Genomic DNA, 12600 nt, shown 5'->3' with positions numbered 1-12600 from the left:
TTCTCACAATTTGTAGTCGATTTGGTTTGTCCTGATGGCGACATCACATTAACGAAACGTCGCCAATCCTTTTTTCTTTCATAACAACTGAACTTATTATTAATTGCTTAATTTGACCAGATTTGACGTTATAGCAACTAATAAGCCCTCGAATAAGCCAATTGGATTGTGCACCATTTGGGCATATTTGTAGCGCGTATGAGATTTTAAATCGATTTTAACTATTCCATTCGTATGCTTAAATTTGCTTCCAATTTGACGATTTAATTAGACCACCCATTCGATTTTGTTGATTTTTGGCTTTAACTCTGACTAATGAATTCCATGATCGGCAAATGAGCCAACAACGATACCAACAACAACATGCAACGGAAAAACATGCCATCTCGTTCACCGCACATAAGTATATTAGTTCTACCAGTGAATACACTTTTTAAAAAACAATTCCAAGCGTCGCATTTCCATGATTTCGATGGAATGTGTGCTCCTTTTCAACCATGGCTCCTTTTTGGCAAAAATTCTTAAGTTGAAGCGATCAGTTTTCTTCTTGGTGGATTCGAGTCGAGTGCACAAAAAAGAACATAAAACCGGTTCGTGAAAATATAGCATTGTATCAATTATATTTAGATGAACTCTAAGCTCTTATGAAAATTGATAAATAAATAAAAATGAGTCTACATACACACGAAATTGGGGATAAGGAGACTGCTGCCGCTTCTTATTCTTCTTTCTTCAATGCTTCAAATCGCAAACTAAGCGCCGCACTATTTAAACAGAAAATGTTCATTTTTTTAAGTGCAACGCAGTCACAGTCTAAACAGAGTAGAAACCATTTAGTTATTCTTAGGCCGCTAATTGCATAATGTCACTGTTAAATCGCTTCGAGTGAGAGATGCGAACGAAGGCAAATCAAAGGAAATGAAGAAAGAAAGAGTTAATAAAGTAGAATTTTGAAACGCAGCATCTTCCAAATTTGCAGTGGGCCAACGAAAGCGTTTTACTCATGCTTGAGTTATGCGCGCTGGAATTTAATTGCAAAGATGAAGAAATAAGATGTGAAGGAAGAAGCGCATCACAAAATCGACAAATACGCACTTATTGAGAACCAAAGCGTTCTGCTCAAATAGAAAATTGTACAATGTTCGCAATGTCCATATTACTTCTTGTTTGTTTGTTTTGCTTCGTTTAGCGCTTGAATGTTTATATAAATTTTTCTTTCTCTTGCGGCCAAATATTATGCATTCCAAGAGCAGGTATGCATTCGTTTTATTTGTTGCGATGTTTTCGTGTGCTCTTGCTCTCACTCTGGCTCTACTTCTCTGGTGCATCTGAACGCAATCGTCTCATCGCAACTTGGACCATTCCTCCATTTCGCATTGATATCGAATCTATTTCAGCGCATAACAACAATTTATCCACAAGCTAACATACCAAAACGACCATTGATACATATACATACACGCACATCTATAATGCTTTAAGCGCCATCTGATTTTTTGCTTCATTTATTTTTCCCATCCAATCAATCAAATTATAAATGAACACAGGGCTGTAGCCAAGCATAATCGCTGTCACTGGCTGTTAATGCCACAGCACACTGCAATGCAGAAGCAGCAGCAGCGGTAACATCAACAAATACTAACCAAACCAAGCCAAAGCAACATCATCTCGCTCTCTCTCTCTCTCTCTCTCTCTCTCTCTGGCTATGTGTGTTTACACATACTTACAATCCAGATCGGGATATGCATCGATAAAAATGTAAAAATGTAAAACGGAGATCAACATACAACAACAATAAAACGAATGAAACGCAGGCATTGGAAATTGGACGGCAGAAAAAAGAGAGAATACGCAAGAAGACCCCATAGAATGGAGAGCGCATAAAGAAAAACATGATGAAACCTTTAAGCATACCGTCAATTTATAATAAACAACTTAAGAACGAATATAAATGAACAGGTTGCCGCGGTTGTTTATAACGAAAATTGTTCTTAATATTTGTTTTAGAAGACTATGTAAGCAAAGGCAATGACGATGGCTTTCGTATCGATGCAGTTTTGCGTTCTCCTGGCCACAGCCATTGTTGTTCCTTTGTCGTTCTCTTTCTCTCTTTTTCTTTTTTTTCCGTTTTTCGGTCGTGTTTTTCCTCCTCTGTATGCTCGTTCATTCGTTTCTGTACGTTGTATGTTCCTCTTCTTTTCGATTTATTTGGACTTGCAGCACAACCGTACACCAATTTGATGAGTAACTTTAACGTTTAATTCTTATGTAGAATGTTTTTATTAAATTGATTCTTAGAATTCGAGATGCTTACCCAGAATTAAACTTTTGGAGTGTGCATGAATGACTGGCTGCAAGCCTATCTCCCTCCGTGCATGTGTGCACAACGGGAAGAGAGCCAGCCAATACAAGATTATGGTTGACGATGTGCACAGCAATGAAAAATGCAAAAAAAAAATGGGTTTCACGAATTGGCAATATGCAATGCAATGCAATGCAACAAGAGCAATGTATTTATTTCGGGTTTCATTAGTTAACTTTCAGTATTAGAATGATATTGATAACACAGTTGGAATAAACGTTTATGAAAGCTGATGAAAATAATTTTTTATATTAGTCGTCGTCGTCGTCGTCGTTGTCGTCGTAACCACCGCTGCTGTTGCCCAAAAAGAGCCGATAAATACTCGATAAATACGCTCATGGACGATGGCCACCATAATGGATATATCGGTACAAACTCGAAATTCAAAACAAAACAACGGGCTAACAACGATGCTATGGAGATGTTTTGATGCATTTAAATGCAGAAATATGCTACAGTTCTCTCGAAAACGATGGGATAACCATAACCAATACTTCAATCGTTTTTGATCAGAATAAAAACCGGCCTGTCATTACTATAATGATTCATATCCTAAGGCCAAATTACATTTCACCATTGCTATGTGTTTCTGGTGCATGCACACACAATGCACACTGCACACTGCACAGGGTTTGTGAGAAAGAAACGCGCCGATATTCGGCATTTTTTGTTTGTTTGCCCAAAACGAACTCACATCCAAATAAACAAGCAGTCGATTATATTCGTCTTTGCGCTGCACATTGCATGTATCGCTTAACGTTCATTCAATGGACTCTGCATACACACTGGCTTTTAACTTTCAATGCAAATGGGCTTTTTGCTTGTCGGTTCTTGTCGTATCGACGCACAACTTAACTACCTACTACGAAATAAGCGTGAGCCGACTCTTATGTAAACAACTCATTTGATTTTTTTTTTTAAAGATCACCACTTTTCGGAGAAAAATCTCGTGGCGAGTGTGTTTTTTTCTGAAGCGTAGAATCATTTCATCAAAAATGTAAAAATAAGGGATAGGTAAGACTGGTCAGCGTGCACACGCACATCTATTCCTGTTCACCGTGTATTCTTTTTTTCTCTCTTCATTTCTCTCTTCATTTAGTGGATAAATTTTTACATATTGGATTCGAATAAAGGTGGGAATTAAATGAAACACATTGAAAGAATAAGCGCGAACTATACATATATTAGCGGCGCCAGAAATGTTCATTTCAGCCAGTATCAATTGGCAGTTCAGAAAAAGGCAGCGGATAAACAAAAATCCGAACCACCTGTTATTCTAATTAAACTGTCTGTTAGGTCGGAGGAAAAGAAAAAGTATAAAATTCACACATGCCCAACCATCATTGAATTGGTTTCTTGTGCCACACGGCCATCATCAGATGTACTACCGGACTGCAAAGTCAATTGCATAATTAGCTAATGCAGACGAGTGGAATTGTTGGAAGAATGTCTAAAACGACGACAGTGTCCAACCACACTGGCTTGTATCATAGCACAAAGACCGATAATTTAATTAAAGTCATGATGAAGGAAATCGTTTCTCTATCGTACTGAAAATCATAGATTGATCAGATATGTGGAATCGCGTGCACACGATGCACAGCAGGGATAAAATAAACAATTTAAATTGAAAATATGAAATTAATCCAAAAACGTTGCAGCGCAGATTGACGACGACACAAACCATCCAACGGCAAAGCGACCGAAAAACACACACACACAACAACAACAATAACAACAACGGTCGAAACGAAAGACAGAAGGAAACGAAAGATAATGTCGATTTTATGTGAGAGCATGATGTATCCGACCGAGACAATGCATGGCGCCTTCTTTAACAAAGCGATACAATGCCGAAGACACATTTCTGCCGCACATCCACCGCCGGTCAACCCGTATTGAAAATGCTTTTGATCATGTCTCTGATTCTTTCCCGTGCATTTATATGCGAGAATCAACGATTTGAGTACAATACGTTATTGGAAATGTTAAATTCATGTTTTTTTCGTGAAATTTTTTAATTCTTATTTTATTTAAAACGAAATGATTTGATAAATATAAATGATGAAATAATTCGAAATTGTTCAAATTGAGCAATAAGATCGGAAAAATGATATTAATGTCTTCGATGAAACTATAAAAAATCTGATCGTTTTTCTTGTTCAAATAGTAGAAACCAAGCGTTAAAACTGTATTCTCTCTCTCTCTCCCAACACTTTTCCTTGCTCATATTTTTTGTCAATTATTCATTTTGCACCATTTGCAATGCCTTTCGAACAACGCTTCAAACATGTGTGTCAGAGTGAATATTTATTGAAACAATAATTTGCAGAACGATCATGTCATTAAATTATTATAAAACCAATTTTAATATTAATGCGGATAAGAATTGCATTTCAATTACATGATTTGTAAGTTGCTTGACGTTTTCTACGAAAGCTCATAAAAATTCACAAACAATTTTTGATGATATACTTACCAAGATCACTTGAGACGACACGAACAAGAAAATTATATCGCTTAATTTGATCAGGAACTTTGTTTGTATCAATTATTTTTTTTTTAAATGTCTTTATCACATGCAGAATTTAGTTATTATTATTCAACCGCTTTATTTTTTCTTTCTTTTGAAACGAATTAATGGACAACTTTTTAAACAATTTTAATTTTGCATTAATCGTTAACTTGGAATAAACTTTTTACTGTAATTTTTTTTTCTGTTTGTCATATAGTTTTATTTTCATAAATTCTAATATAAAAAACTTCTTAAGCTATAAAAATATATTTATCACTAATTATGAAAGCACATAGGTTAAAGGCCAATAATTGTCGTGTGTGTGTGTGTGTGTTTTTCTTCTTCAATTTCTCGTGTATGTGTAAACAATTTACGAAAAATGTTCGTTAGTTTTTCGAAATTCTCTTCATAAAAAAAAAATGAATCTATGTTTATTGCGGCTATTATTGAAGTTGAGTTGAGTATTGATTGTTTCAATTGAACTATCTATCTCGAGTGGTCGACTGAAATGAAAATGTTGTACGAATTGGGAAAAAATTGAAATAAAACAACATTTGATGTTCAGAGTTGGAAATTGGTGTGTGACTTTGGTGTCCGTTGTATAAAGTTGTTCGTTTGTATCGAGTCTTTCCGAAACTAAACAGAAACCGCGTGGTGGTTGATGTTTATATACTCCGAATTGTCGAAGGGTTGCTGATGTGTTGTGTGTGGTAACAACTCATAAAATTGAGATGAAACCGGCGTCCAAGACTCAATAAACAATAAAAAGAAAATTTGAATGGGAAAAGAGTCGCGTGGAAAAGTTCGACACAGCTACCAATACTACGATTTCTATTTGCAACATCACCACCACTACAATCCATCCAATCTGTCTTTCTCTCTCTGTCGCTTTCTCTGTGTAACCGACGATGTTGAACCATTTTTGCGGGAGAAGGAAAATCAAGCGGCATATCCAATACGAACGCATACAATCGTATCGGTCGTTGAGGAGGGAGCAACCGCGAATTTTCGTCCACACGCTCTCTCACCCGATGTGTGCATGTGAAAATGGATAATGATGACACACATGCGAAAGAGATTCTAAACGCGTCGAAATTCGTTCAGGGAGAAAAGCGAAAACAAACATCATCGGCGGTGGCGGTGACAACGGCAGTAGCATCAAAAAAATACACAGAAAAAAACTGTAAACATACCAATGAACAGAGCGACAGATCACTAGCTGACGAGTGCATTTTTGACACTGTATACTTTTTGTGGGGCCATAGTGCATATCATACATTGCATCCCCCATTCTGACAATGATTACTAATTAAATTATATGATTTGGCATTGTGCAAATCTTGGTATATACTGCACACATACACATACATATATACACACATGAATGGAATTGATGATAAAATAGAAAAAGAATCAAAACTCATCCACATCTGGATGGAAAGAAAACTATAACAGTCTCAATGTCGCGACACACTTGCCGCGCCACTTGCAATGGTTTACATTTTTTGGTTTTTTGGTGTTGTCGCTGTCGCCGTCGTCGCCATCGTCGTCGTCGTCGTCGTCGTCATTGTCCATCAGCGGTAGCATGTAATAAAAAGCGATGGAAACAACAAATCATGCAATCTATATTTTTCAAACGAAAAATGATGAAAAAACAACTGTTAATGGTGTTTAGGTTTTGGTATTGTGTTGCGTCGCGTAATATGTGATGAATGCTGAGGATAATGAAGATGGTCGCTGACGCCGTTATCCTCGATGCCGTTCATCGTAGTCATTGTGCTATGGCTGTTTAATGGTGATTTGCTTATATGTTGTTATTATTTTTTTCTTTTCCTTTCCAGTCTTCAACGGCTCTAAGCAAGAAGACAGCATTTTATTTAGCTTTCTCTCCACATGTCGTTATTAGTACGGCGATTTGATATGAACTGTGTTTGCTGTACGAGCTTTTGCTTTGGCTCTGTGTCTTTCCAGCTTCGGCTCCGGCGTTTGGCACACAAAAAAGCTATATAATTTTCATATAGTCGAATAACACAAAAATATTCTCTCTTTTACATTTTTGGCGGCTCCGATTATCCTCGAATAGAGAATATTAGGTGCCTGTGAGCCTGTCGCCAATAAGCGACGAGACGTATCCACAGAGCCACAGAGACTGTCGTCCTCGTGTATACGTTCGCGTTTAAACCATAAGGAGAAGCGGCAACGCGACAGACCACACTAGTGTAAATATGATGAAGAAGCGAACCGAGAATAATAAAACGACGAAAAGAAGAGCAGCGACAACGAGCTGAACAAATTGAAATAAAAAGAAGCGCAAAGAAGAAGAAAATACGACATACATGAACGAGGGAGAAGGAGAGAGAAGGAGAGAAAACAAATCAAAAAGAAAAACGCTACTAACGAATTACACAGAAATCCATGAGTGAAATCATAGTGTACACGCATACGCACATTAACATCAATAGAACTTGCTTTTCGATGTAATGACAAGATATTTTCATATCGCTAATAGGATTTTTAATCTATTTGTAACCGCTGTTTAAACAGCACAAGTCCTCAAGAGGAGAGGAGTGACCGTGGAATTGCGAATCGTGCAATATCCGTCCACCACTCGTCAAAATGGCACGAATGTGAGGCGGCAAAGGGGTGCTCTAACTCGAAACTTTGATTGTATACTTGTTATTTGTTGTTTCACGGTATATTAGCTGGCATTTGTTATGAATACTTATGGAAAGGGATCACATATACCATTTTCCGTTTTTTTCCTCCTCCTTCTTCTTCTTCTTCTTTTTGTTCTTTCCTTCATTTTCTTCTATCGTTTTTTGCGTATTGCCATTATTACGTCATTTTCTGCGCTCTTTGAATCAAGAAAAAGAGGGAGAGAGGACGAAAGCAGCAGTGACTGGTATTCAGGGTGCTCGTGTCTGTGAAATATCTCCTCATTTGGAACAATGGAGCGCCAATCAGTCAACAGTAAATATCGCACTATTTCAAATTAATGAGAAAAATACGAAAAACTTTTCGAATGGTGAAGTTACATTTATGCAAAGTTGGATAATGTCGCCAAAAAAAGCTGCCAAAAATTTGCTGTAAGACATTTTCGTGAAATAACCACGTTCACTCCCGCTCTTTTACCCCGTCCGATCTGTGTCTGTGTGTGTGTGTGTGTGTGTGATAGACATCAGAATCGAATTGAACGGCATGTTGACTTGGGTGTTCTCTAGTTTTGTTCATCCATTTATTTCTAAGAGTGCATTCGGTCGTTGGGTTGATGCGACGCCACCAGGCGTCTGTTCGTTAAATGGGAGCACATAATCAGTTTAACAAATTCATGATAATAAACTGATCCGAATTTATTTACGTAGTTGCGTAAAGGGAGAATGTCAAGAAGTAGTTCTTTTGGTGTTGCATTTACATGCCTTTGAAATGGCTCATAATCACCTAAGTTTTCTGAGCAACTTGTAGCATTTAAATGTTGATTATTCTTTGTTAACAACCATCACCTCACTTTATCAGCAGAAGAAAAACGGTGCCCATAATGACACATCATTAAATGGTGATATTTTTATGGCGATAAATTGTTAGCAATTGCCAGCAATTGCAAGTGTTTTCTCTTTTGCTTTCCCATGATCGTTGTCATGTTGTCATGTTTTCATTGTATTTCCCAAGTGTTGAAGTGGAGTTGACTCTATTCAATTTTGCCGCTTGCAATTTGCTCAACACAAATCCATATACAGCGATTGTATATTGCTGTGACTCATTGCAACGGATGAAATTATTACCTTTTGTCTTTCGGCCATCGTTTTTCTTGTTGTATAAAATTACATTTATGATGTGTGAAAGTATTCACACGCGCACTGACCACATGCCCTGCTTGAATGGCAGGCGGCATATATTAAAAGGGATTCGTAACATTTTTATGAAAGACGATACGCGTGGTAGCCGGTACAATTACAAATTTTCCACATTTAACGAATGCATTAAACCATATTTCGCCCGGGATAATATTGCTGTAGATGCAATCAAAGGGCACGTTTGTCTTTCCGGGCGCTTTTAACATATCGCATGACAATTGACTTGTTTGATATTCTATTTGAAAACACAATTATGTTTTGTACGCATCCATCAAACAACAAGACCCTTTTTCGAGACGACAGACTGACTAATTCTACTTCAGTTCCATAAAAACAATGAAAGTGGTAGCATCGCCCAACTACTATTTGGTATAACGCAATAGGGTGCTTATTGATTGGCAATCGGCGCCAAATTCAACTCGTCGGAAATATATTTTACTTTTGCTCAATATCAAATGCACAATGAATCGCCAAATTGTTCGATTGTTCTGGCCCGGAATTCACCAGAGCCATTATTTTGTTTGATCTAAATTTTGAACACCAATTGTAATGGAGATTTTTTTTTTTTGTGCATTGATATGCCATACCAAATGAAACCACGTCCAATATAATTGTTTTAAGGGGGAGTGGAAATTGCAGATTAATGATTCTGTAGGCATGTAAATGCATTTTTCTCATACGCGTTTACTTCATTGGCACCGAGTGTTATAAATAAAATTAGACGGAGCGCGTTTACGCGCTGAAAATTACTTTGGTCCATAAAGCAGCAGACACACTTTGCATATGCATACGAATTATTATAAATAAAATGAATTGGAATGAAACAAAACGCAAGCAACGTCGACATACATGCAAAGACAGCAAGAGAGAATTCCAATGGCGATAAGTACATGAAATGTTGTTACTGATACAAGAAGGATGAAATCATCGATTTAATTTGAAATCGGTGATTTGGCTCTCAACGGTTTTCCATCTGTGATAGTTGTAGTATATGGGCGACTGAACGCGTGTGTAAGCGAACAAGCGAACAAGCGTGTGCATGTATAATGGACCTTTCACCATTCGCCACAAAATTCGCGAACGGATGAGAGGGGAAAACTTGTATCTTTGGCAAATGACTGAATTGTGAATTTTTGTGATGAAGCGAATTGGAGAAGAAAAAAAAAGAAGCCCAAAACAGTCAAATGGAAAAACCGAACGCAAAGAATTGAGCGGCCACCACACAAATACAAGCACACACACACGAACATACAAACCGAATAAATGGGAAAGAGAGAGAAGAAAATGTCGAATCATAATAATAAAAAAATCATCTAAGTGGTGTGGTAAATTGTCAATGAATAGGAGATTTTTGACTCCAGCAATCGCTTAAATTCTAGACAGAAAAAAAGCATTTGGTGCCTGTTTGCCGATAGCTGACAAACAGCATACATACAGCTTGCTTACCAAACAAATAAACAACGGATTTATGGATGCTCTTACACAAACAACGCTATTTTTACTTCTTTAATGATTTGTTTGCAGTTCAATTAAATATCGAGAATGCCTTTTCGGTGTTCTGTGTTCTACGTTGCACTCACTTGGCCTATCCCCTGCCCGCACATTGCACATAAACACATGTTCGCTCACTCCTCGCATCATGTGAATCGTCTGCACCTTAAATTAGTCGTTAATCGTCGATCGAATGCGTGGTAGTCGACCGTCAATTACGATCAATCAAATCTACGATTTTGTCGTCATCGTTGTCGTCTCCGTCGCCATCGCCGTCATCATCAATAACAGAAATAGGCTATGCGGTGCCAATGAAGACATTCAAAGTCTCGCATATTTGTACGACGCACATTTTATATGTGGATGGAATGATTCGCAGAGGAAGTACGTAAAAGAGTTTGAGCCAATTAATGCTAAAATATGTTTGAACGTTATTGCAATGCGTGCCGATACATTATTGTATCGTTTGATCGTGCTCTGGTGCACAAGCAAACAAATTATCATAAGTATAAACATAAAGGAAACGGTTTGCATTTAAATTTAACGTTCAATTTTATCTGATGTTCAAAGCGAATATCAAAAGTTGCATCGCATTAATCGGCCATAATATCAGCGATGTAAGAAATACGTAAAATAAAGTATGATTCGAACAGAAATGATGCAAATGCAAGCAATTGGATTGAATCCTTTTGAAACGGGGAAGACGTTCTCAACTCTTTCTTCCCTCGAGGCGAGTGAGCGAGCGAACGAATGAAAGAGAGAAGCAATAAGACAAAAAGACAGACAAATATATTGGAAAAAACAGTGAACTACCATTGAATGACACACATTAGGCCAAATGCGTTTCTTTCCAGTCACTCATCCGGCTTCTAGATTGAAAATCTATATTATACATATTTAATATCAATAACAGCTAAACATATTCTAAAAAGTTTATTGGATGCGTTTTTGTCTTTTATGATGTTGTGACAATTTGACTCATACACATCGACACGCGCGCGCGTTCGCGTACATGGACAGGGATAACAGCCATTGCAATAATTGTAGTCGGCCTGACTGGCGACTAAAAGTAATGGAAGACATTTCCCATTCTTGTGTTTAAATTCGAAGTTTGTTTTTGTTGATTTGATCTTTGCTGTTCGTTCGTAGCGTAGCTCGTTTTTTTTTTCGATTTTTCTCTATCTCCATTTTATTATGTTTGCACTTTATTATTTCGTACTGCAATATGATAACTAGCGGCTGCCAATATTGAAATGAATGGCTGTTGGTTCGTGTGCGTTAGCCAATAGCCAATGTGCTCTATGTGTCCCAACTTTGAGCGATATAAACCGAATGAACATCGGAAGAAAGTAATGAGTTTTCGTCCATCGTTTTTTATTTTCTATCGAGTAAACGCTGTCCTACGGATTGAATGCATTTTTTTAGTTTGGATGTTTTTAAAAGCTGTTAAAATCGCAAGGGCATTTCCTTCAGTTTCAACATCATCAACAAACTATTTGTCATATTTTTTTTTTAAGATTTGAGAAAAAAGATTAATTTAAAAAAAATATTTCTAAAAGTATTGAATACAAAATCAATTTCGGATGACCTTCTGATAATCAAATAAATTATATTAGTTACAATTTTTCTTTTGTTTGAATGCATAATACAATAAAAAAAAATGATTGAGCCATATACAAAAGTAAAAAAAAATGCATCAATCACAATTGGATTTCGAAAACTCAATTGAATAAATAGCATCCATCTGATTAATGTACAAAGCCAAATATGCAATTGCATATGATCAACGAACAGATAGATTTACGTTAATATAATGCATATTTACCTGCAAAACTGGAAGAGAAATATCTAGACCATTGTAGAAATAAAACTTCAATATGTCATGTAAGTGATGAAAAGTACTGCCTAAAACACAGCAATTAATGTTATTTATTTAAAAATGAGATCAGGAATGCATAAGAGCTATCTTATCTTGGACTAGAGTGTGATAAAAAAAAAGAAGAATAATTATTTGATTTTATAAATTTAATCCTTTTTCTTTCAATTAATACGCATCGCTAAATAAGAATAAATAATATTTTGGTTGGCATTTCCATCAAATTTTTTAAAACAATGTTAATATTGAATGCGTGTTCAATGTACGTACGCATCATTTAGATACAATTTGTGTTTGTTTGTTTTGTTTGAAGTTTTCATTGAGCGACATACGTATGTCTATAGACAGATAGTAAACATTTATTTTATTGAATAGAGACCAAAAATTATAAAATGAACAAAAGTAATAATTAATTGAACTAATGTAAATAAACTCACAGTTTGCAATTCGCAGTGTAATTTTTCTTTAAATTTCTATAAAAATTCGAATTTTTTTTATATTTTCA

Source organism: Sitodiplosis mosellana, unplaced genomic scaffold (genome assembly GCF_009176505.1).
Source record: "Sitodiplosis mosellana isolate CC-2019 unplaced genomic scaffold, AAFC_SMos_1.0 Smas_scaffold_6226, whole genome shotgun sequence".
Lineage (NCBI taxonomy): Eukaryota > Metazoa > Arthropoda > Insecta > Diptera > Cecidomyiidae > Sitodiplosis > Sitodiplosis mosellana.
This window is presented reverse-complemented; position numbering follows the sequence as displayed.